Source organism: Silene latifolia, chromosome 7 (genome assembly GCF_048544455.1).
Source record: "Silene latifolia isolate original U9 population chromosome 7, ASM4854445v1, whole genome shotgun sequence".
Classification (NCBI taxonomy): Eukaryota; Viridiplantae; Streptophyta; class Magnoliopsida; order Caryophyllales; family Caryophyllaceae; genus Silene; species Silene latifolia.
In genome coordinates, this window is record NC_133532.1 from 96402836 (window position 1) to 96430449 (window position 27614).

At 39.8% G+C, this 27614-nt stretch overlaps 1 non-coding gene across 1 annotated transcript; it reads left to right on the top strand.

Annotated features, from left to right (window-relative positions):
• The first annotated feature begins 23858 nt into the window (after window positions 1-23858).
• LOC141593454 (small nucleolar RNA R71) lies at window positions 23859-23965 on the top strand. Its single transcript, XR_012521535.1, has one exon. It is a non-coding gene; the product is annotated as a small nucleolar RNA R71 (small nucleolar RNA).
• Window positions 23966-27614: the final 3649 nt, after the last annotated feature.

The following is a 27614-nucleotide window of genomic DNA, read 5'->3' on the forward strand; positions in this document are numbered from 1 at the left end:
CGACTCAAAACCCGACTTGAATTATTTAACTGACTCGGGAATTAAATTAATTAACTAAATACGATAACTTAAATAATAAAGAAAACGAATCAAACCGACTAAACATCACGCGCCTTCACTCTCACCCCCACCCTTCACGCGCCACCTATACCACCACGACAACCACCTGGCCTGCTCCCCTCTTTGACCCCACCACCAACCACCGACCCCAGTCTGGTCGACTACCGCCGGCGAGTCGAACCAGGGCCGTCATTTGGCCTGGTTCACCGCCGAGCCTCACCAAACGCCCCATTTTCTCGACTCACCACCACCGCAACCATCACCTAACCCCTGCCAAACCACCACTGTCCTGCTCGCCGTCAGCCCACAAACCCAGACGACATGGCGCCGCCGTTTCGACCTCCCCCGAGTCCACGGCGGCGCCACCCCAATCCTAACCATCTAACTCGCCTGAAAACCCGTATCCTAAACCCGTTGCTACCCCCTTGTCGCTGCCGCCTCTCCCTGCCAACATCACCACCTAAAACCTCCCTAACAACCACCACCACACTCGACCCTTACCACCCTACTCCCTTATCCTACCAACAACCACCAGCAAAGCCTCACCAAGACACGCACAACCCCCAAAAACCCGACATAAATGATGAAAACAGAGGAGAAGGGTTGAACTCTTACCTTTTCCGCCACCACAACAGCCACCAGGGCCACCCACGGTCGTCACCAACCACCCTAAGGCCTTCCTTGCTGCGCCGTCAACACCCAGCTCACTCTCTCTCTCTCTCTCTCTATGCGTGAAGGTTGATGTTGGTGTTGATGAAGAAGGGAGGCGGGTTGAGGGAGTAAGAAATGAGGGAGGCGGGTTGGGTAGTGTACTATTAGGGTTAGGGTATACTATTAGGGTTAGGGTTTAGGGTTAAATGGGCTGAACATGTTATTGGGCCAACTCAAATGGGTCGAGGGTAAATGGGTTGGCTCACATTTCGAATTCCGTATAAACCCGTCTCAATTAACTTAGATCGATACAACGCGAGTTAAGTAAAATAATTTAACGTGATTATCGACTCAACAATTAACCCGACTTAATAGTAATATAAAATGTATAATAATTAATATATAATAATATCCGTTTAATTGATTATATAAAATACGACGTATTACAGTCTTCCCCCCTTAAAATGAACTTCGTCCCGAAGTTCGCTCCCGTACTCAAACCTCAGAAGGGGTATTGTATATCGTACATACGGACGTCACGCATTTCTAACACAGTTAACACACACTTTTGACACATCAATTAAACATAACAGACACGAAGTGTTACATTCTGCCCTCCTAAAAAAAATAAACTTCGTCCCGAAGTTTAACTCATCTTCACTTAACCCAACTAACTACAACTAATAACTACCTGCGAACACAAATGTATAACAACTAAATAATCATCTGAGAACACCGTCATCTTCCATCTAAATTCCGATCTCAAACTCAAGTAACTCAATAACCATGGTCACACTGGACCGTAAACTTAACTCGGCACAAAGGCCCCACAACTCAATACTAGTGGCCAATCTCAATCTCAATATCAATAGTTTAACTACACTCTCCTTTTACACATCAACCAACTAACAGAAGTAGGAACAAAACATATAGAACTCATTTGCATAGGTACCCCGCAACGAAACATCAACTTGATCAAAACTACAATCTACAAACAAGTGCGATATAAACATTAAGATTTTACAATCCTACCCGACTAGAAACATGGTTACGTCCTCGTGACCTCTTTTCAACTTTCATATACATATGCAACAAAATCATTATCAACCACATGTGACAGGAAAGAACACATGATAAGAGATTGCGCATTAACATTAAAGTCGAAACAAGGTTTTATTATGGAATTAACTGATTGTCAACAAGTAACATTTATTACTTAGCTCATGCTTAACTTAAAAACACAGCATCAAACTAAAAGAACAACAAGAAAGGAACCAAGGTTTACACGGTTTCACAACTAAACAAATTTGATGATCAATTATAGACCATGAACGAGCGAGAGTAAAATCAACAAAACAATTTAAGAAACTTCTCCCATTTGTAAACATATCACAGAAAATAGATCTACCACTACTATCCATCACAACCACAGGATCTTATTGACATGTTCGTACAACCATTTACTCACTCACTGGTTTAGGTCACGAATTAGGCCGATGAATTTAAGCAATCAACAACATACTCATAATTCATATTTTAAATTATCAAAATTGTTTGCACGATATCAATTCTGAAAACATATTTCCCAATAAAAGTAACAACATATGATCTATGACAACAACAACATTACTTCCATATCACACATATGTTTCACACTTTAGCAACCATATCATTCAATTGTGTCTAGCAACTTCGTATACTCATTTTCAGCAAAACAAAAGATATCGTATAAATAGCTTAAACATATACATTTGCCATCATATACTTTGTAGAACACTAGCCATGATAAAATATTAGCAACTTGAACAACTTCTCTGATTTGCACGATTTGAATAATTAAGCAACTCATAGGCTCAATTAAACGTAACTATAACGACTATCATTTAAACCAATGCATATCATGTGAATCATCAAAGGGTTATCCCATTATAATTGCCAACATAGTTATCATAAACAATCTTTATTAAAATATAATTGCTAGTGACGACTCGAGAATATAGATATGCCAAATGTCGTGTTATATCAAACAATTCCCTTTATAACACGACCATGCAATTACAAGAATCACTTTAGCATTTAATGACAATATAATAACGAACATATCTAATAAGGAATAACAACACTGTTTATTATTATGTCATAGGTTTAGGTTCAACTGAAATAATTTAATGCAATGAAAGTAATAAGTATAATTATAGGCACACAGACTCACATAAAGGACCTTAGAACTCAGATGACATCCTACATGTATGAACATTTAGACATAATCATTACTACCATCCATGTGTAAACATTTAAACATAGTTACTATAAATATTCATGCGAGTGTATTAGAACAATTAAATTAACATGTAACGCCATCAACTTTACCAAGATATGACAATATAGTTTTGTATTTATATACATATTCGACCACTATGCAAATATGATGAACACACCAGAGATATTACACCATGCCAAACGTATATAAAATATGCAAACAACTGGACTCGTATAAAATATTTCACCCTTGATTAAGAATCAAGTTAAGCCATTCAATTTCACTCATACTATCATGCCAACAATGTTATCAACTAAACTTCAATTTTATCACTTGTTAAGATACATAACTACTGAACATGCGTGCTACTATCATCATATAAATACTATAATTTCACATTAATAAGGCTCATGAAATAATCGAACAACTGTATGAAAACTCATCATATAATTCACATTTTAAAAGTTATGATTCACGTTGTAACTTCCAAAAATCACGAATAAATAACCGTTCAACGAATACTTGAGTTAGATTACTTTTTATAACATACAGAGAGTTAATAATATGTGAGAAAAGAATGAGGTCCAAAGCTCAAGAATTCAATTTATTTTTTTTTTTTTTTTTTTTTTTAAAGGATTTTGCAACTCAGTTGGTCCAAACAAGTATGTGACAGTAATTGGTCCGAAACTTGGTCAGTTTGCAAAACTTACCATTTAATATAGAAACGTCAAGAATTTTCGTGGCTTATCAATTTGAAAACATATGCGAATCTTCTGATCGATGGAGTTGGAATTATACAAAAATTATTAATACAATTTAAATGAGGATTTTTTTACAAAATCGTTGGTCAAAACATCACTGTACCGGAACTTCCTGACCACAGCCCACTAAAATATTTATTACTCCTAACCCGTATATCATATAAGCATGAAACCAACGCCAAATGAACTCTAACTCACGAGGCTATCTCTCATAAAATTTTCATCCATAGGTAATAAACAGAAAAGAAATGGCAGTAAGGTCAATTAAAGAGTAACATCAACAAAATGAGTTTCAGCACTAAGTCTTTCATTTTCTATGTCCCATACTCTTACAACCATACTATCGATACTAACCCATTCCAACTGAAATCTCACACTGTGTACTTTGTAACATCTACCCCATAGAATCCCTTCGCATCTCAATCTACTCCTTACATCTAAATCACGATTGCTATGACTATAAACATGCAATTCAATAGTGTTTCTAATTACTATCACAATACTATACTAGCATGGCTTCGGGATCACATAACCGCATATTACTAGACATAGTAGTACTATCAACACATCATTCAACATCCACCCAGATGTATATCGTCAATTCGCAATTATTTTTCACGCTCACGACTACCACAACACTTCATTGATTATTAACCTGAACTCGAAAATTTATTTCTCATCTCCACAACATCATATGATCACGTCATCATTCATACAAAATACTTACCGTAGCGTTGTCCTGCAGAATGGTTAGAATATATGGGTCTCAAGGTATACATCAACTCTTTTATGCAATAATCAATGTATCAATCAGTTAACACTTAGGCAACGATATAGGAATTTCATGCTCAACCTCATGCAACTTTTCTACCCTTTCTCTCATATACACTCAGGGTTTCCGGGTCAACTGAGAGGGCCACTGGTTCGGTGTGAGGGGGCCCCTAACTCATCCCTTACCTTAGTGGGCTCCTAACAGTTCTATCACGGGGTTCATTTTATTTAGACTCTTCCTATGTTCATTGGATTCATTGGTTTAGGCCTGAGGATCGTTCGCTCTGATACCACTTTGTAACACCCCGGTTTATGAAGGAGCCTTTAGCAAGACATTCCCTAATAAACCGGACTGTTACCATCTCGGTTTCCCGAGGTAGTGAATAACAAATTAAAATCCAAGGCAAAATTATATAATTACTTTAACTTAATTATTACAAAACCTCCTTTACGTCAAATTACAAAGAACTAACATAAATAAAAGTGAAAGTCTTCTAGATGATGATCTAGCTACTAAGTCTTCTGATCCAGTGTCTCACGCCCACCAAGCTCCCGTTCTATCTCTTAACCTGTCAAGTCTGCTCGCCAATATTTGGGTCATCACAGGTGTTCACGAATACACAGGGTCAACCACGAGGTTGAGTAGGGAAAACAACGAAACAACAAAATATGATATGCATGCTCCTCCGTCACCTCCATCTCCATCTCAACTCATATCTCATAACTCATAACCCGGAACGCCCAGCCATACCGATCCCCGGTAGACTATATATATATCGACCGTAGCCGATCTGCCAGCTCGCAGCTGAGGACACTAGGGCAAGTCCTGCAGAACCCGCCTGGGCCTTATCACAACATCATCATCACCACATCACATCACCACAACATCCTCCATCTCCAATGCATATGAATGCTCAAAAGAAATTAATGCAACACAATATGTATATCATTGAACTGATGAATCATAAAATCATGCCGATTACCCAATGTTGTGATAACATACTTAATACGATCAATTCAGTCAATCACCTTCCAGTATATGAATCATAACGTAAATCAACAACCATGAATCAAGTCAACACAATTCAACGACAACGATAATAGGTCAAGTGTATTTCCCTACCTCAGTACTGCAGTCAATTAGTCGGGTGTCCAGTAATATTCCACAACAATTCGCCCTCTGAAAGATAATTAAATGATAAACAATTACTTAAACTATGCCCGTTCCCAAAATAGAAAGTTACTAAAAATAGAACTCCCCAAAATGGAAAGTTTCCTTAAATGGAAACTTCCCCGATATAGCAGTTTTCCATTTAACCAACCCGACTCAAAACCCGACTTGAATTATTTAACTGACTCGGGAATTAAATTAATTAACTAAATACGATAACTTAAATAATAAAGAAAACGAATCAAACCGACTAAACATCACGCGCCTTCACTCTCACCCCCACCCTTCACGCGCCACCTATACCACCACGACAACCACCTGGCCTGCTCCCCTCTTTGACCCCACCACCAACCACCGACCCCAGTCTGGTCGACTGCCGCCGGCGAGTCGAACCAGGGCCGTCATTTGGCCTGGTTCACCGCCGAGCCTCACCAAACGCCCCATTTTCTCGACTCACCACCACCGCAACCATCACCTAACCCCTGCCAAACCACCACTGTCCTGCTCGCCGTCAGCCCACGAACCCAGACGACATGGCGCCGCCGTTTCGACCTCCCTCGAGTCCACGGTGGCGCCACCCCAATCCTAACCATCTAACTCGCCTGAAAACCCGTATTCTAAACCCGTTGCTACCCCCTTGTCGCTGCCGCCTCTCCCTGCCAACATCACCACCTAAAACCTCACTAACAACCACCGCCACACTCGACCCTTACCACCCTACTCCCTTATCCTACCAACAACCACCAGCAAAGCCTCACCAAGACACGCACAACCCCCAAAAACCCGACAGAAATGATGAAAACAGAGGAGAAGGGTTGAACTCTTACCTTTTCCGCCACCACAACAGCCACCAGGGCCACCCACGGTCGTCGCCAACCACCCTAAGGCCTTCCTTGCTGCGCCGTCAACACCCAGCTCACACTCTCTCTCTCTCTCTCTCTCTCTCTCTCTCTATGGGTGAAGGTTGATGTTGGTGTTGATGAAGAAGGGAGGCGGGTTGAGGGAGTAAGAAATGAGGGAGGCGGGTTGGGTAGTGTACTATTAGGGTTAGGGTATACTATTAGGGTTAGGGTTTAGGGTTAAATGGGCTGAACATGTTATTGGGCCAACTCAAATGGGTCGAGGGTAAATGGGTTGGCTCACATTTCGAATTTCGTATAAACCCGTCTCAATTAACTTAGATCGATACAACGCGAGTTAAGTAAAATAATTTAACGTGATTATCGACTCAACAATTAACCCGACTTAATAGTAAAATAAAATGTATAATAATTAATATATAATAATATCCGTTTAATTGATTATATAAAATACGGGGTATTACAGTCTTCCCCCCTTAAAATGAACTTCGTCCCGAAGTTCGCTCCCGTACTCAAACCTCAGAAGGGGTATTGTATATCGTACATACGGACGTCACGCATTTCTAACACAGTTAACACACACTTTTGACACATCAATTAAACATAAATGATACACGAAGTGTTACATTCTGCCCTCCTATAAAAAATAAACTTCGTCCCGAAGTTTAACTCATCTTCACTTAACCCAACTAACTACAACTAATAACTACCTGCGAACTGAAATGTATAACAACTAAATAATCATCTGAGAACACCGTCATCTTCCATCTAAATTCCGATCTCAAACTCAAGTAACTCAATAACCATGGTCACACTGGACCGTAAACGTAACTCGGCACAAAGGCCCCACAACTCAATACTAGTGGCCAATCTCAATCTCAATATCAATAGTTTAACTACACTCTCCTTTTACACATCAACCAACTAAAGAAGTAGGAACAAAACATATAGAACTCATTTGCATAGGTACCCAAACTAAACATCAACTTGATCAAAACTACAATCTACAAACAAGTGCGATATAAACATTAAGATTTTACAATCCTACCCGACTAGAAACATGGTTACGTCCTCGTGACCTCTTTTCAACTTTCATATACATATGCAACAAAATCATTATCAACCACATGTGACAGGAAAGAACACATGATAAGAGATTGCGCATTAACATTAAAGTCGAAACAAGGTTTTATTATGGAATTAACTGATTGTCAACAAGTAACATTTATTACTTAGCTCATGCTTAACTTAAAAACACAGCATCAAACTAAAAGAACAACAAGAAAGGAACCAAGGTTTACACGGTTTCACAACTAAACAAATTTGATGATCAATTATAGACCATGAACGAGCGAGAGTAAAATCAACAAAACAATTTAAGAAACTTCTCACATTTGTAAACATATCACCGAAAATAGATCTACCACTACTATCCATCACAATCACAGGATCTTATTGACATGTCCGTACAACCATTTACTCACTCACTGGTTTAGGTCACGAATTAGGCCGATGAATTTAAGCAATCAACAACATACTCATAATTCATATTTTAAATTATCAAAATTGTTTGCACGATATCAATTCTCAAAACATATTTCCCAATAAAAGTAACAACATATGATCTATGACAACAACAACATTACTTCCATATCACACATATGTTTCACACTTTAGCAACCATATCATTCAATTGTGTCTAGCAACTTCGTATACTCATTTTCAGCAAAACAAAAGATATCGTATAAATAGCTTAAACATATACATTTGCCATCATATACTTTGTAGAACACTAGCCATGATAAAATATTAGCAACTTGAACAACTTCTCTGATTTGCACGATTTGAATAATTAAGCAACTCATAGGCTCAATTAAACGTAACTATAACGACTATCATTTAAACCAATGCATATCATGTGAATCATCAAAGGGTTATCCCATTATAATTGCCAACATAGTTATCATAAACAATCTTTATTAAAATATAATTGCTAGTGACGACTCGAGAATATAGATATGCCAAATGTCGTGTTATATCAAACAATTCCCTTTATAACACGACCATGCAATTACAAGAATCACTTTAGCATTTAATGACAATATAATAACGAACATATCTAATAAGGAATAACAACACATTTTATTATTATGTCATAGGTTTAGGTTCAACTGAAATAATTTAATGCAATGAAAGTAATAAGTATAATTATAGGCACACAGACTCACATAAAGGACCTTAGAACTCAGATGACATCCTACATGTATGAACATTTAGACATAATCATTACTACCATCCATGTGTAAACATTTAAACATAGTTACTATAAATATTCATGCGAGTGTATTAGAACAATTAAATTAACATGTAACGCCATCAACTTTACCAAGATATGACAATATAGTTTTGTATTTATATACATATTCGACCACTATGCAAATATGATGAACACACCAGAGATATTACACCATGCCAAACGTATATAAAATATGCAAACAACTGGACTCGTATAAAATATTTCACCCTTGATTAAGAATCAAGTTAAGCCATTCAATTTCACTCATACTATCATGCCAACAATGTTATCAACTAAACTTCAATTTTATCACTTGTTAAGATACATAACTACTGAACATGCGTGCTACTATCATCATATAAATACTATAATTTCACATTAATAAGGCTCATGAAATAATCGAACAACTGTATGAAAACTCATCATATAATTCACATTTTAAAAGTTATGATTCACGTTGTAACTTCCAAAAATCACGAATAAATAACCGTTCAACGAATACTTGAGTTAGATTACTTTTTATAACATACAGAGAGTTAATAATATGTGAGAAAAGAATGAGGTCCAAAGCTCAAGAATTCAATTTATTTATTTATTTTTTTTTTTTTTAAAGGATTTTGCAACTCAGTTGGTCCAAACAAGTATGTGACAGTAATTGGTCCGAAACTTGGTCAGTTTGCAAAACTTACCATTTAATATAGAAACGTCAAGAATTTTCGTGGCTTATCAATTTGAAAACATATGCGAATCTTCTGATCGATGGAGTTGGAATTATACAAAAATTATTAATACAATTTAAATGAGGATTTTTTTACAAAATCGTTGGTCAAAACATCACTGTACCGGAACTTCCTGACCACAGCCCACTAAAATATTTATTACTCCTAACCCGTATATCATATAAGCATGAAACCAACGCCAAATGAACTCTAACTCACGAGGCTATCTCTCATAAAATTTTCATCCATAGGTAATAAACAGAAAAGAAATGGCAGTAAGGTCAATTAAAGAGTAACATCAACAAAATGAGTTTCAGCACTAAGTCTTTCATTTTCTATGTCCCAAACTCTTACAACCATACTATCGATACTAACCCATTCCAACTGAAATCTCACACTGTGTACTTTGTAACATCTACCCCATAGAATCCCTTCGCATCTCAATCTACTCCTTACATCTAAATCACGATTGCTATGACTATAAACATGCAATTCAATAGTGTTTCTAATTACTATCACAATACTATACTAGCATGGCTTCGGGATCACATAACCGCATATTACTAGACATAGTAGTACTATCAACACATCATTCAACATCCACCCAGATGTATATCGTCAATTCGCAATTATTTTTCACGCTCACGACTACCACAACACTTCATTGATTATTAACCTGAACTCGAAAATTTATTTCTCATCTCCACAACATCATATGATCACGTCATCATTCATACAAAATACTTACCGTAGCGTTGTCCTGCAGAATGGTTAGAATATATGGGTCTCAAGGTATACATCAACTCTTTTATGCAATAATCAATGTATCAATCAGTTAACACTTAGGCAAAGATATAGGAATTTCATGCTCAACCTCATGCAACTTTTCTACCCTTTCTCTCATATACACTCAGGGTTTCCGGGTCAACTGAGAGGGCCACTGGTTCGGTGTGAGGGGGCCCCTAACTCATCCCTTACCTTAGTGGGCTCCTAACAGTTCTATCACGGGGTTCATTTTATTTAGACTCTTCCTATGTTCATTGGATTCATTGGTTTAGGCCTGAGGATCGTTCGCTCTGATACCACTTTGTAACACCCCGGTTTATGAAGGAGCCTTTAGCAAGACATTCCCTAATAAACCGGATCATTACCATCTCGGTTTCCGAGGTAGTGAATAACAAATTAAACTCCAAGGCAAAATTATATAATTACTTTAACTTAATTATTACAAAACCTCCTTTACGTCAAATTACAAAGAACTAACATAAATAAAAGTGAAAGTCTTCTAGATGATGATCTAGATACTAAGTCTTCTGATCCAGTGTCTCACGCCCACCAAGCTCCCGTTCTATCTCTTAACCTGTCAAGTCTGCTCGCCAATATTTGGGTCATCACAGGTGTTCACGAATACACAGGGTCAACCACGAGGTTGAGTAGGGAAAACAATGAAACAACAAAATATGATATGCATGCTCCTCCGTCACCTCCATCTCCAACTCAACTCATATCTCATAACTCATAACCCGGAACGCCCAGCCATACCGATCCCCGGTAGACTATATATATATCGACCGTAGCCGATCTGCTCCAACTTTGAGGAGACACCAGGCAAGTCTGCAGAACCCGCCTGGGCCTTATCACAACATCATCATCACCACATCACATCACCACAACATCCTCCATCTCCAATGCATATGAATGCTCAAAAGAAATTAATGCAACACAATATGTATATCATTGAACTGATGAATATTAAAATCATGCCGATTACCAAATGTTGTGATAACATACTTAATACGATCAATTCAGTCAATCACCTTCCAGTATATGAATCATAACGTAAATCAACAACCATGAATCAAGTCAACACAATTCAACGACAACGATAATAGGTCAAGTGTATTTCCCTACCTCAGTACTGCAGTCAATTAGTCGGGTGTCCAGTAATATTCCACAACAATTCGCCCTCTGAAAGATAATTAAATGATAAACAATTACTTAAACTATTCCCGTTCCCAAAATAGAAAGTTACTAAAAATAGAACTCCCTAAAATGGAAAGTTTCCTTAAATGGAAACTTTCCCGATATTGCAGTTTTCCATTTAACCAACCCGACTCAAAACCCGACATGAATTATTTAACTGACTCGGGAATTAAATTAATTAACTAAATACGATAACTTAAATAATAAAGAAAACGAATCAAACCGACTAAACATCACGCGCCTTCACTCTCACCCCCACCCTTCACGCGCCACCTATACCACCACGACAACCACCTGGCCTGCTCCCCTCTTTGACCCCACCACCAACCACCGACCCCGATCCTGGTTGATCGCGCCGGCGAGTCGAACCAGGGCCGTCATTTGGCCTGGTTCACCGCCGAGCCTCACCAAACGCCCCATTTTCTCGACTCACCACCACCGCAACCATCACCTAACCCCTGCCAAACCACCACATCACCCCGCTCGCCGTCAGCCCACGAACCCAGACGACATGGCGCCGCCGTTTCGACCTCCCTCAAGTCCACGGTGGCGCCACCCCAATCCTAACCATCTAACTCGCCCGAAACCCGTATTCTAAACCCGTTGCTACTCCCTTGTCGCTGCCGCCTCTCCCTGCCAACATCACCACCTAAAACCTCACTAACAACCACCGCCACACTCGACCCTTACCACCCTACTCCCTTATCCTACCAACAACCACCAGCAAAGCCTCACCAAGACACGCACAACCCCCAAAAACTCGACAGAAATGATGAAAACAGAGGAGAAGGGTTGAACTCTTACCTTTTCCGCCACCACAACAGCCACCAGGGCCACCCACGGTCGTCGCCAACCACCCTAAGGCCTTCCTTGTCTGCGTCAACAACACCACCACTCTCTCTCTCTCTCTCTCTATGCGTGAAGGTTGATGTTGGTGTTGATGAAGAAGGGAGGCGGGTTGAGGGAGTAAGAAATGAGGGAGGCGGGTTGGGTAGTGTACTATTAGGGTTAGGGTATACTATTAGGGTTAGGGTTCAGGGTTAAATGGGCTGAACATGTTATTGGGCCAACTCAAATGGGTCGAGGGTAAATGGGTTGGCTCACATTTCGAATTTCGTATAAACCCGTCTCAATTAACTTAGATCGATACAACGCGAGTTAAGGAAAATAATTTAACGTGATTATCGACTCAACAATTAACCCGACTTAATAGTAATATAAAATGTATAATAATTAATATATAATAATATCCGTTTAATTGATTATATAAAATACGGGGTATTACAGAGTCCTGTCCATGTAGTACCCAAGAAAGGTGGGGTGACTATGGTGGAAGAAGAGGATGGGACTCACATACCTACTCGTCCGGTGACCGGGTGGCGGATGTGCATTGATTATAGAAAACTAAATGCCGCCACCCTCAAAGACCACTTCCCTATCCTCTTCATCGATCAAATGTTAGAAAGACTTGTGGGGCATGCTTACTATTGTTTTCTCGATGGGTACTATGGATTTTTTCAAATCCCAATCCATCCGGAGGACCAAGAGAAAATAACATTTACATGCCCCATTGGAGTTTATGCTTACCGAAGAATGCCATTTGGGTTGTGTAATGCACCCGGCACCTTTCAAAGGTGTATGATGGCCATTTTCTCGGATTTTCTTGAAAAGAGCATGGAAGTCATCATGGACGACTTTAGTGTCCATGGAGACTCCTTTGACCATGGAATTGTTAATTTGACAAATGTTTTGAAGAGATGTGAAGAGCACAATCTAGTTTTAAATTGGAAAAAATGCCATTTCATGGTTGAAGAGGGGATTGCGCTCGGTCACATTATCTCCAAGAGGGGCATTGAGGTTGATGGAGCCAAAGTGGCGGTCATAGAAAATTTATCACCTCCCTCAAAAGTGAAGGGAGTGTGGAGTTTTCTTGGCCACGCCGGATTTTATAAGCGATTTATTAAAGACTTTTCAAAGATTGCAAAGCCATTAAACTCACTTCTCCTCAAAGATGTGCCTTTTGTGTTTGATGAAGTTTGTCTTGAGTCATTCAATAGGTTGAAGCAAGCTTTGGTCTCAGCTCCTATAATTCAGGCTCCGAATTGGAATCTTCCATTCGAGATTTTGTGTGATGCGTCGGATTTTGCGGTGGGCGCGGTTTTAGGCCAAGTAGTTGACGAAAGGCACCATGCCATCTACTATACTAGAAAAACTCTTGACCAAGCCCAATGCAACTATTCAACTACGGAGAAAGTGATGTTGGCCATAGTTCATGATATCGAGAAATTTTGGCAATATTTGGTTGGCTCTAAAGTGGTGGTGTATACCGATCACACCGCTTTAAAGCAACTCATGGTGAAAAAGGATGCCAAGCCAAGGCTCTGGAGGTGGGTTTTATTGCTTCAAGAGTTTGACTTGGAACTCAAGAACAAGGCGGGAACCGAGAACGTTGTGGCCGATCACTTATCTCGATTGACCGTTGAATATCATGGAATTCAAGATGAAAGTGGGCCGATTAATGAATGGCTAAGAGAAGATAATCTCATGGGAGTTAGCACCATAACTCCATGGTTTGCGGAGCTTGCTAACTACTTGGTAAATGGGTTTATACCGGATGTGCTTGAACCAAGAGAGAGGAGGAAATTGAGGCATGATGCCAAGACATATTTTTGGAATGATCCCCACTTGTTCCGTAAGTGTAGGGATGGGATGTTCCGGAGGTGCGTGTCTAGAGAAGAGGGCATAGAAATTCTTGATCGAGTACACAATTTGGCCTATGGAGGACACTTGGCCACTTCAAGAACCATTGCCAAGATCCTCCAAGGCGGATTCTATTGGCCCTCTATGTTCAAAGATATTCACTACTTGGTAAAATCATGTGATGCGTGTTAACGCACCGGCAACATCGGAAAGAGGAATGAGATGCCCCTTAACAACGTCCTCGAAATTGAGCTATTCGATTGTTGGGGTATAGACTTTATGGGACCATTTCCCAACTCAGGCGGCAATGAATACATTTTGGTCGCCGTGGACTATGTTTCGAAGTGGACAGAGGCGGTTGCATCACCAACCAATGACTCCAAGGTTGTGATGAAGATGTTAAAGAGCAAAATCTTCCCCCGGTTCGGAACTCCACGAGTTGTGATAAGTGATGGTGGCTCCCATTTTCGGAAGAGCACCTTCAAGGCATTGCTATAGTCACACGGAATGCGGCATAAAACTGCCCATGCCTACCACCCTCAAACTAGGGGGCAAGTGGGGGTTTCTAACCGCCAAATTAAAGCTATCTTTGAGAAGGTGACTAGCAAGAGCCGGAAAGATTGGTCCCAAAAGCTCCCGGATGTATTATGGGCATTGAGAACGGCGTACAAAACACCTCTTGGCACCACACCCTACAAGCTTGTGTATGGCAAAGCATGTCATTTGCTCGTTGAGCTAGAGCACAAGGCTGAGTGGGCTCTCAATGAAATAAATTTTTACTTTGATGCCGCCGGAGAAGTTCGATTCCTTCAAATGAATGAACTAGAAGAATTGAGGTTGGAAGCTTATGAGAGCTTCAAAATTTACAAGGATCAAACAAAGAAATGGCTTGATGCCAAAATTGTGAAGAAAGATATCGGTGTAGGAGACCTTGTTCTCGTTTTCAATTCCAAGGTGAAAGTGTTCCCGGGTAAGCTACGATCGAGGTGGTCGGGACCTTTCAAGATGATGGAAATATCTACTTACGGAACCTTTGAACTTTGGAGTGAGGAAGGAGGAACCTTCAAAGTTAATGGGCAACGAGTGAAGTGTTACTACGACGGAGATGACTGGTCGGACTCACTTGGAGCTTAATTTTCGGTTACTTGTCGTTAGGAGCACCTAGACCAAAACAATATTTATAACTTCACAAACAACTCTACTATTAGTAAAGAGGCAAGTAAAGATCGGATCCCAAGGAACGGGTATTGATGTAGGATTTTCGATTGCAAGTAGCGGTGTCTAGGGGTGTCACAATTTGGGTTGAGATGAGAAGATCACTAAACTAAATAGCAATAAAAGTAAACAAGCAAGGTGATTAAAATGAGATGTAAACAATTGATTAAAAGCACTAGGGTTTCATGGGGTCATAGGGGATTCATGGGAATTGATCATACAAACATATTCTCAAATTATAAGCACGCAATTATTGTTGTGATGGATCGAGTTGGTTTATATCTTACAATCCTAGGAAGGTTTGGGTCCCGGAGCGGAATCGATTAGATTGTACAACACCTACAAGTCGACTTAATCCTCCCTACTCAACTATATGCATGGTCTAATGAGACTCGAGTTGGTTTATGTCTTACAAGTCTCATTGAAAAGGTAAGTGATGGGTAAAAAATGCAAGGATTCATAGGCTCACATTTCATCAAACATAACATGTGCATAAGTTGTGATCACAACAAGCAAGCAAATAAATTATGAAAACATATTAAATTAAGCATGAATCATTTCCCATGTTGGTTTCCCCTAATTACCCATTAACCCTAGTTAAGGAAACTACTCACTCATTATCAAGCTTGACATGTTAACAAGGTTGTCAATCATATTAACAAAGCAAAACATGATGAATAAATGAAGATGAATAACAATAATTAAAAAGGGATTAAGAGAATTATACCTAATAATGATTCCAAAATAAATCAAAGAATAATAGAAGTACTTGATGAATGATTGGAAGGTTGTCAATCTCCCAATAATAACCCAAATAATCTTCAATTACCCAAAATAAAAGATGTACAAAAGAGAAATTAAGGAAATTAGATTTGTATTAATATTTGATTAGAAGTTGATTACAAGATTAAGAAGAGATTAGAATGATATAAAATACACTAAAGATTGATAAGAAGAACATGATTAATCTAATTAGACTAATGGGGTATTTATAGTGGGGATTAGGTACACAAATTAGGGTTTACTAAGGGCGTAAATGACGATTAAGTCCCTGAGGAATCGCTCCTCTCAGAAAAGATGCGAGTCTCCTTTTATCCGATCTTTCACAAATATGCGCATCTTTCATGGAGGGAAGAAGAGGACGTATGGGCCTGTAAGACAATCCGAGCGTCAAAGGGTCGGGACGGGCGGATTCTGGGGTGGCTGGACGGGCGGATTGATGCTTGGACGAGCGGATTGGGGCGTGTTTGGACGGGCGTCCCTATGGCAAAGACGCTCGGATTCTTGAAGTGTTGGACGGGCATCTTTATGGCTGGACGAGCGGATCTCGTCCCAGCCTTTCTTTTCTTCTTTTCTTCCTCTCTTCTTCCAATAATCCTCCGGGATTTAGTCGGGGATGCAAGTATTTATTTATCATTGCCCATTTACTATAATATGTACAAAGGCCTTCTAGTCTTGTCTTCTCTTTGATGCCTGGTCATTAGATTCGATCAATTTAGCTCTATTTTGCCATGAAAATGCAAGGTTTGCACTCCTCTCCTACCAAGGAAAGAAAACCTCAAAGAATACGCAAAACAAAGGACTAAAGATAGTAAATTATCCAAATATGCAATAAAAAGCATATGAACGAGGCTAATTTGGGGACTAAATATGATCAAATAATGGTCACATCAAATATCCCCAAACCGAACCTTTGCTCGTCCCGAGTAAAGAGGTGACAAAACTAGGACCCTTATTTAAACTATCCTACTAATATAGCCGACATGAGACAATTAGCGGGTCTCACTCCGCCCCTTCAACTCACAACAAGACAACCATGAGGTAGGATGCCTTCTTGCAAGGCAAGGTGGGTCTTGCCAAAATGGCGACACATCCAAACATTAAAGCACACAAAAACAAGTAATGGATACATCTACAAAAGAATAGCCACTTTTCTCATCTAAGTGGCGGAAATTATCTAAAGGGGAAGCAATTCAAGGGTACACACTCCTTCATAGATGCAATTTATTCAAACTACTAAGCCTAGAAGGATACCAATAAATCACCTCCAAGTTGTGTCAAGCTAGGGTACCTTTGTCCTCAATCGTTAAATGCTTTTGTCCAGAGTAGACTCCCTACGGCGTTAGAATCACTGGAGGATCGCGGAATTCCCCTTCTTGCCTAGACAAGAAGAAGGGTCGTCCCCTCTCTACCATGCACAAAAGTGGATACGATGGATAAAGGGATCGATAGAATTTGAGTTTCATTTGGGAGTTTGCTTTTGTTGTTGTTTTTCCCCCCAATTTCTTATGGCATATAACATTTGAGAACAATTTCTTGCCATTTCTTTTAATTTTTGGCATTTTCAACACTTGACAATTTTTTAACTTTTTGCATTTTCTTTTGAACATTTTCAAATTCACCCCATATGTAGTGAGGGTGCTTATGTTTGAAGCATAGGAGTTTTCATTTTTGTTACTCTTCTTTTCTTTTGATGCATTTTGCAAACTTTTTTCTTTTCTTTTCGTTTCATTTCTTGAACTCAAATTTGAACAATTTCTTTTTGTGCCCATTCCCTTTGATGACAAAAATGTGGTAGAACATGGATGAATGATGGTTGCATGGTTTGAAGGGTCACCTTGGAATAAACGGTAGCCAAGGAGTTATCACACCACAAGATACTCTTGACTAGGCCTTAATCCATGGGGCAAACGATAGTAGCATGACACATCCTAGGGTGTTTTACAAGTATTCTAACAAGCAAAGTCCTAAGAAGAAAAAGCATCTACTAGGGCCTATATACAGTTGTCAAGCTTCCCAAGTAGACGGTTTCACAAAATTTTTCTAACATGCAAACTACATGCCATGATACAACTAATGTATATACATCCTAGTGCATGTGCTTCTACCAACTAGTATGCCAAATAATCTAAATGCAAGTCCTAAATTCACATTTTTTTTACCGCATCAATAAAAATAAAGCCACGTAGTCATTAACATAAAGATGAAAAAAGAGATTGGAAAGATCATACCATGCGGTTTTCAATATCCTCATGTCTCGGATGTGGCGTAGTCAATCATTGTGAATAAGGATGAACAAACACAATATATACAACAATATATACAAGACAACACTAAAAAGGAAATGAACATGTTTTTGATTTTTTTCAATTTTTCAATTTTTTTTGGATTTTTCGAAATTTTTGATTTTTGTGGATTTTTGAATAAAAGTCAAGTTAGAATTTCCCATCCCCACACTAGTATGGGCATTGTCCTCAATGGCCAATACGATAGGAAATTATGCAAGCATGATGCATGATTTCTAAACTAAATGTAAACTATACTAAGCAACACTACATGATGCATGTGTTTTTGTTATGGCGGAGAGCATAATTTAAATTAGCTCCCGATGGATATGCATGGACTTCCCCAAACTAAAATAGACATTATTTCTAACGTCTTGAATTTCGGGGTAGTTCATGCACATGGAATGCAATGCATGAAACTACAAATTGTCATTTTTGATTTTACAAGTTGGGAACAATAAAAATGAACACCTTAATGGAGCCAAGGTGCTAGTCCTCCATGTTCCTAGGACTCCACAAACAAATGATCAAAATAAAATAAAGAAAACAAAAGAAGTAGACAAACCATAAGAGGGGTGAAAGGATGTAGGAGCCTCCAAGGTTTGCTAATCCTCCATCATATCATCATTATCATCATATTCCTCCATAGATGTGAAATCATCTCCACTCCCACTTTCACTTACTTGCTCTTCCTCACTTTCTTCTTCCTCTTCTCGAGCTTCTCCTTCTTGAACACTTTCGTGAACCTCTTCTTCTTCACCTTCTTCATCAACATTCTCCTCTCCACCCGGTCTTCCACCACTAGAGGTGTTAGGAAAGAAAACTTCCCTATCCGCCCAACTAGGCAAAGGACATGATGGATCAAGAAGTCCTTTCCTAGCTAGTTGTAGGAGGGGCGGATATTGGGCCTTGTAAGCATCCACTCTATCATTGTAAGCTTGTTTGTGAATTTCCCTCATGAGTAGAGTCATGTAATCATTTCCTACCTCAACATCCTTGGGTTTGAACTCATGATACTCAAATGGGTAGGGTGGCGTGACAATGGAGGAGGAGGGCTCGTCAATCCCGCCTCTTTGTTGTTGAATAATGTACTCGGTCTCCTCGGAGAGTGGAAGAAGGTAGTTTGGTCGGTGAACACTCAACCGGAAAATCTTTGAAGGCAAGGTGAAGGATCTAGCTTCATTGGTTAACCACCCATATTTGGTGTCAAGAGAATCATGCTTGACCCACTTAAACTTGTGAATCATGGTGTCCATGTCAATGAGATGACCTCCTTTAACCGCCACATAAGTGTTGTCTTTGTTGAAATTTGGGTTAAAGTGCGTGGCCAAATGGGTAACTAGTCCTCCATTCACAATGAAAGCGTTGCCCTCTTTACCACAATCGACATTAAGCCATCGTTCAACCAAAAGCCTTAGAGCATTATATGGCTTAGTATATGCCCTTCCTATGTTCAAGGCCGACTCAAGAAGAACACAATCGAGCTTGGTAAGATGATTAGTGCCATTTCTTGCTATCAAAGTATTCCCAATGACCTTATGCCACACTCTAATGCCTGGATGGTGGACAAATAGAGCACGACAATCATGAAAGCGCACAAATTTCTTTCCGGAAATTGCCTCCCAAAGAGGAGCGGGGTCATACTTGTCGGGGATCTTTGTATATTTTGGAGTATCTCTAAGGCCTAAAATATTACTCAAGTCGCTATAAGTGATGCGTCTATCAACATTTGCAAGACGAAACTCGATGTGGGTTCTAGTTTCCACCCTTGTGAGTTTCAAGGAACTCAAAAATTCCAAGGTGAGGGAGGGGTATGTCAATTCTTTCATGGTAAACAATTTACCCAATCCCATAGCCTCAAATAAGGTTTTGGTTTGTTCAAGAACACCCAACTTTGTCAAAGCATCTTCACAAATAAATTTTGTAGGCATAATGGTCTTCTTAGCAAAGAGAACAAATTTATCCCTATGAGAGTCGGAAGTGAAAATTACCTCCGGATAATTGGATAATTGCTCAATGACCGGAGTTGTTGATGTTGTAGCTTCCATAGAGGGACCTTGTTGAACTTCCAACCTTGCCTCATGGACTACCAATGCCTTTGACAATTGTTTTGCTTGAAGAGTTTGTTGTCTTTTTGAAAGTGTCTTCTTTGGGGGTGCCTTGTTACCTCTTTTGGTTCTTGCCATTCTTGATTACACCAATGAAAGGTTGAAATCTTCAATTTTTAGTTATGCCCAAATCGATTTAAGATGAAAGAATGTTGCTTTGTATCTTAAAAATCGACTCAAAGATTGAAGATTTTGGTGTTTAAATCAATTGTTGTTGCAAAAGGAGTGATTAATTATTGTTGTGAGGAAGTCTGGATTTGATTTTGTTGAATTTGGTTGAGGAAATGTGGTTTTGTTGATGTAGAGGATGAGGGTTTTTGGGTAGTGGTTAGTGTTTGATTGTAGAAGAAATGAAAATGAATGAGGGAAAAAGGGTTTAAAAGACCCGTTATTTTTAAAACTGCAGCAGGGGACGAGCGGACCAAGGGCTGGGACGCTCGGATTCTTCGTGTTTTGCCTCAGGAAATGACCCCACAGGACGAGCGTCTTTCATCAAAGACGAGCGGATTTTTCAATTTGAGATGAGCGGATTCCTGGATGGACGCTCGGATTCTGTTACAGGGAGATACTTTAAAAATCAACAACAGAAAGACGAGCGTCTTCTCTGTAAGACGAGCGTCCAGAATCAGACGTGCAGATTCTCTGTTGAGACGCTCAGATTCTGTGACAGACCATTTTTTTGAATTCTACAGCTCTGCCAGACGAGCGGATTGTATCTTGGACGCTCGGATTCCTTGACGACGAGCGGATTCCCCTTTGGCCGCACGGATTCTTCCTTGTCCACACGGATTCAGGTCCATCCGTGGGTACTGCATAACCCGTAACATTTTCATTCTTCAATTCTCGTGTTCTTCATTGTGGGGGCACTACAAAGGCACAAATAGCCTAGGCAATTGCTATCCCCACACTAAGTCAAAGCACTACACATCAATAAAATCATAAGTCCCTCCCTCACTTCTCTCAAAATGATGAATATCTTGATCAAGGCACAAAAACATAAGTCCAAAAATGACAAAAAATGCAATGTAAAAATTGAAATGCAAGTTAGGGAGTTAGAATATTTACAAATGGTGGTTTAGGGAGGACTCCACCAAACTCTCATCCAATGTGAGATGTCAAGGGGGCATGTTCAAGGTGCTGTTGATGTTACTCAACACCTTGAAGAAGTAGTCGAAAGCTTGTTCATTGTCATGATAAAGATCCTTAATAGATCTTTGCACTTTTTGTTCTCCATGATGGTCTTGGTTCATAGCATTACCAATGTAGGGATTGAATATCCCTTCGAACTCATCATCCCAAAGACCGCAAACTTCGTCTACTTGACCATTAAAAATTTCTTGAGTTGATAGAGACAACTCTCCTTCTTTCTTGTTTTGGCCAATGAGGCCATCCTCTTCACTTGTCATGGGTGAGCTTTTCAAGTTCTCTTTTTTGCTATTCCCTTGCTCATTTAATGGAGCATCATCAACTTTCTTTTTCCATTGGAATTCCGACTTCTTCCTATCATCCTTCCGGCTATAGTGATCAACCATTAAGCATGGTTCATGCAAACGAGGAGCTCTCATGGTCTTGTCAAGATTGAAAGTTATGGTCTCGTCTCCCACTTCTAGAGTAAGCTCTCCGTGCTTCACATCAATCACCACACCCGCGGTGTGCAAGAAAGGTCTACCGAGGATGATCAGAAATATTGGAGTCTTCTTCCATGTCAACAATGACAAAGTCCACCGGGATGAAGAATTTGCCGATTCTCATGGGAACATCTTCCCATATCCCTAACGATGTCTTCGTCGATCTATCGGCTATTTGGAGTGTGATGTTGGTACATTTAAGATCTCCCATCCCTAGCCTTTTACTAACCGAATACGGCATAACACTCACGCTTGCTCCTAGATCACACAAAGCCTTGTTGATCGTGGTGTCGCCAATGGTACACGGTATTGAGAAGCTTCCCGGGTCTTTAAGTTTCGGAGGTGAACTCCCTTGAAGGATTGCACTACTCACCTTAGTGAAGGCGATAGTTTCAAGCTTCCGGATCGACTTCTTTCTCGTAAGGATGTCCTTCATGTACTTTGCATAGGCCGGCACGTGATTGATTAATTCCGTGAAAGGAATCGAGACTTTCAAATTCTTCACAATTTCCATAAATTTTCCAAGTTGATAATCAAACTTAGGCTTAGCTTGACGACTTGGGAATGGATGTCTAATCACAATGGGCTCCTTCTCCTTGGCCTTTTCTTCACTTTTCTTTGAAACTTCTTCTTTTGTTGGTTCATCTTCCTTAGAGTTTCGCACAACTTCTTCTTTGTCACTAGCTTTAACAACTTCATCCTCAACTTGCTTCTTTGGTCCTTCATATCTCGTACCACTCCTCAAGTGAATGACACTAACCGTTTCATGTCTTGGGGGATTACTTTGAGGTTGTAATTGCCCCTTTTGTCTTTGAGAGTTTGAAGATGCTAGTTGGGTCAAATGAGTTTCCAATATTTTTGTGTGGGCTAGGATGTTGTTGATGGTGATGTCCTTTGCTTGGCTATCTTTTTGCATTTGAGTGAAAATTTCTTGTTGATTCTTTTGCATTTGGAGGACCGCTTTTTGAACATCAAAACCTTGGTCATTTTGTTGATTGTATGGAGTTTGATTTTGATAACCTTGGTTTTGGTTGAAAAATGGTCTTTGATTTTGGTTTCTCATGGGAGGTGGGGTGTATGTTTGTTGAGGGTTTTGAACATTTTAGCTTTTGTATGAGAGATTTGGGTGGAATTTGGTGTTTTCATTGTAATAATTGGAATAAGGGGTACCACTCTTGTATGCTTGAAAAACATCCACTTGTTCATTTGTTCCCCTACATTCACTTTGGTCATGTCCCAAAGTTCCACAATTCTCACATATCCCACTTGGGATTGATGAAGATGCTACCATGGCATTAACATGATGCTTTGGTGATTTTGAGGCTTCTTCAAGTTTAGCCATAGCCTTTTCAAACTTTAAGTTACTGGTATCAATATGAGCACTAAGTTGAGCACCCAATTGAGTAATAGAGTCCACTTCATGCTTTCCTCCTCTAGTAGCCTTGCAAGGTCTACTATATTGTGAATTATGGACCGCCATTTCCTCAATCTTGTTCCAAGTTTGATTATCGTCAACTTCGGAGAACATACCATTTGATCCCATGTTGAGAATGTTTCTTGAGTCTTCATAAAGACCATTCCAAAATTGTTGTACCAAGAACCACTCGCTAAGTCCATGATGAGGACATGAGCGACAAATTCCTTTGAACCGCTCCCAAGCTTCATACAAAGATTCTTCATCCCTTTGCTTAAAACCCGTAATTTGAGCTCTTAGCATGTTAGTCTTTTCCGGAGGGTAGAATTTTTTGTAGAAAGCTAGTGCCAACTTCTTCCAAGAGTCAATTCCAAGAGTAGCCTTATCAAGGCTCTTCAACCATTGTTTTGCGGTGCCGATTAGAGAAAAAGGGAATAAGACCCATCGAATTTGGTCTTGAGTCACACCGGTTTGTGAAATCGCATCACAATAGTCACAAAAAGTCTCCATGTGAGAGTGAGGGTCTTCACTAGGCATCCCCCCAAATTGGCTTCTCTCGACTAATTGGAAAAATGCGGATTTAGCAATGAAATTTCCGGTTAAGTCTTGTGGTGTGGGAGTACCATTGGGTAGGTTCTCCTCGGTTGGTACGGAATGTGATGAAAATTTAGGCAATGTGGGTTGATTTTGTGATTGATTTGGTGTTGGGTTCTCCTCACCTTCTCTTGCAAAAGGGTTGATGAACTCAATATTTGTTTGAATATCTACAACCTCACCAATACCTCTCAAAGTACCTCTAGCAAGTCTTCTATCGGTTGTCAAAGTCCTTTTAATTTCGTGATCAATGGGTAACAAGTTACCGTGTGATCTTCTAGACATGCAAAATATCAAGCAACTCGAAAACAATTAGAATAAACCTTGAGGTGTTTTACTTCCCCAAGGCAAAGAAAGACACAACTAATAACGATCTCAGAAAATCAAATCAAGTTAACACCGTCCCCGGCAACGGCGCCATTTTTGGTCGGACTCACTTGGAGCTTAATTTTCGGTTACTTGTCGTTAGGAGCACCTAGACCAAAACAATATTTATAACTTCACAAACAACTCTACTATTAGTAAAGAGGCAAGTAAAGGTCGGATCCCAAGGGACGAGAATTGATGTAGGATTTTCGATTGCAAGTAGCGGTGTCTAGGGGTGTCACAATTTGGGTTGAGATGAGAAGATCACTAAACTAAATAGCAATAAAAGTAAACAAGCAAGATGATTAAAATGAGATGTAAACAATTGATTAAAAGCACTAGGGTGTCATGGGGTCATAGGGGATTCATGGGAATTGATCATACAAACATATTCTCAAATTATAAGCAAGCAATTATTGTTGTGATGGATCGAGTTGGTTTATATCTTACAATCCTAGGAAGGTTTGGGTCCTGGAGCCGAATCGATTATATTGTACAACACCTACACGTCGACTTAATCCTCCCTACTCAACTGTATGCATGGTCTAATGAGACTCGAGTTAGTTTATGTCTTACAAGTCTCATTGAAAAGGTAAGTGATGGGTACAAAAATGCAAGGATTCATAGGCTCGCATTTCATCAAACATAACATGTGCATAAGTTGAGATCACAACAAGCAAGCAAATAAATTATGAAATCATATTAAATTAAGCATGAATCATCTCCCATGTTGGTTTCCCCTAATTACCCATTAATCCTAGTTAAGGAAACTACTCACTCATTATCAAGCTTGACATGTTAACAAGGTTGTCAATCATATTAACAAAGCAAAACATGATGAATAAATGAAGATGAATACCAATAATTAAAAAGGGATTAAGAGAATTATACCTAATAATGATTCCAAAATAAAGCAAAGAATAATAGAAGTACTTGATGAATGATTGGAAGGTTGTCAATCTCCCAATAATAACCCAAATAATCTTCAATTACCCAAAATAAAAGATGAACAAAAGAGAAATTAAGGAAATGAGATTTGTATTAATATTTAATTAGAAGTTGATTACAAGATTAAGAAGAGATTAGAATGATATAAACTACACTAAAGATTGATAAGAAGAACATGATTAATCTAATTTGACTAATGGGGTATTTATAGTGGGGATTAGGTACACAAATTAGGGTTTACTAAGGGCTTAAATGACGATTAAGTCCTTGAGGAATCGCTCCTCTCATAAAAGATGCGAGTCTCCTTTTTGCCGGTCTTTCACAAATATGCGCATCTTTCATGGAGGGAAGAAGAGGACGTATGGGCCTGTAAGACAATCCGAGCGTCCAAGGGTTGGGACGGGCGGATTCTGGGGTGGCTGGATGGGCGGATTGATGATTGGACGAGCGGATTGGGGCGTGTTTGGACGGGCGTCCCTATGGCAAAGACACTCGGATTCTTGAAGTGTTGGACGGGCGTCTTTATGGCTGGACGAGCGGATCTCGTCCCAGCCTTTCTTTTCTTCTTTTCTTCCTCTTTTCTTCCAATAATCCTCCGGGATTTAGTCGGGGATGCAAGGATTTCTTCATCATTGCCCATCTACTATAATATGTACAAAGACCTTCTAGTCTTGTCTTCTCTTTGATGCTTGGTCATTAGATTCGATCAATTTAGCTCTATTTTGCCATGAAAATGCAAGGTTTGCACTCCTCTCCTACCAAGGAAACAAAACCTCAAAGAATATGCAAAACAAAGGACTAAAGATAGTAAATGATCCAAATATGCACTAAAAAGCATAGGAACGAGGCTAATTCGGGGACTAAATATGCTCAAATAATGGTCACATCAATGACAAGGGTCTGATGGAAGTGCTCTACCTCGAGGAACCACTTCCCGAGGAAGAGACTAGTAAAAAGTTTTGAACAATTATTTGGTTTGGTGGAGTTCCACAAGAACCACCACTTATATATAGCATGCATATAGTTAGACAATGAGAGAATTCGGAAACATTGTGCTTGGCACATATTGGATTGTGTGATGGGACCCTTCACTTAGCCCAATTCCCGACATGATGCGTCGGTTTGAAAGTGGAAAACACGAGAAAATGGGTATGTGAAGGAGTCGGGTTTATTTGCAAAAGGAGAAAGTGAAGAAGAAAGAAGAGGAAAAGGAAGGAAATGGGCTGAAAATTCACTAATAGTACTCCTGTGCCGGTGGACCGGCAACCGGTGCCCCCACCGGTAGTGAGCGCTTTTCAACTTGAGGAAAATTTGTTGGAGCAAGAAGAGGGGGGATCTCTGCCGGGAGGCCAGCAGCCGGCTCACCGGCAGGGAACACCCCCACATTTAACAAACTGAAAAAAATTCAAAGGAAGAGATTCTCTGCCGGCAGGCCAGCAGGCCGGCCCACCGACAGGGAATCCAGCTATTGAGGAAAAATGAAGAAAAAATTGAAGGACCATGATTCTCTGCCGGCAGGCCGGCTCACCGGCATAGAATCCCATTATTGAAAAAATCACGAAGAAATGAAGCAAGGAGTGTTCTCTGCCGGCAGGGAAACCTGTCATTTGCTGAAAACACGAAGAAAAGAGAAGGAGAGGAGCTCTCTGTCGGTGGACCGGCAGCCGGGGCCCCCACCGGCAGCGAGAGTTTGTAATTCTGAAAAAGAATTAAAATTTTTTGAATTTAAGGAAAGAGCCCTTTGCCGGTGGACCGGCAGCCGGTGTCCCCACCGGCACAGAGCCCCGTGAAACTTAAATAAAGCTCGAAACACACATCAATTCCTCATTTTTTTCAGAAATTTCTCTGTCTCTAAACATACTCTCCCTCTATTAACACACCCATACTCCATTAAATCCCCTCCTTACCTTCAACATTCAACCAACCACCAACCCTACATCACCACTAACCTTTCAATCCTTCATCTATTGCGAGAAAGAGGACAAGGGGCGATCTCGCAAGGGTACAACAACAACAAGTCGAGGCGGCGGCTAATGATACAAAC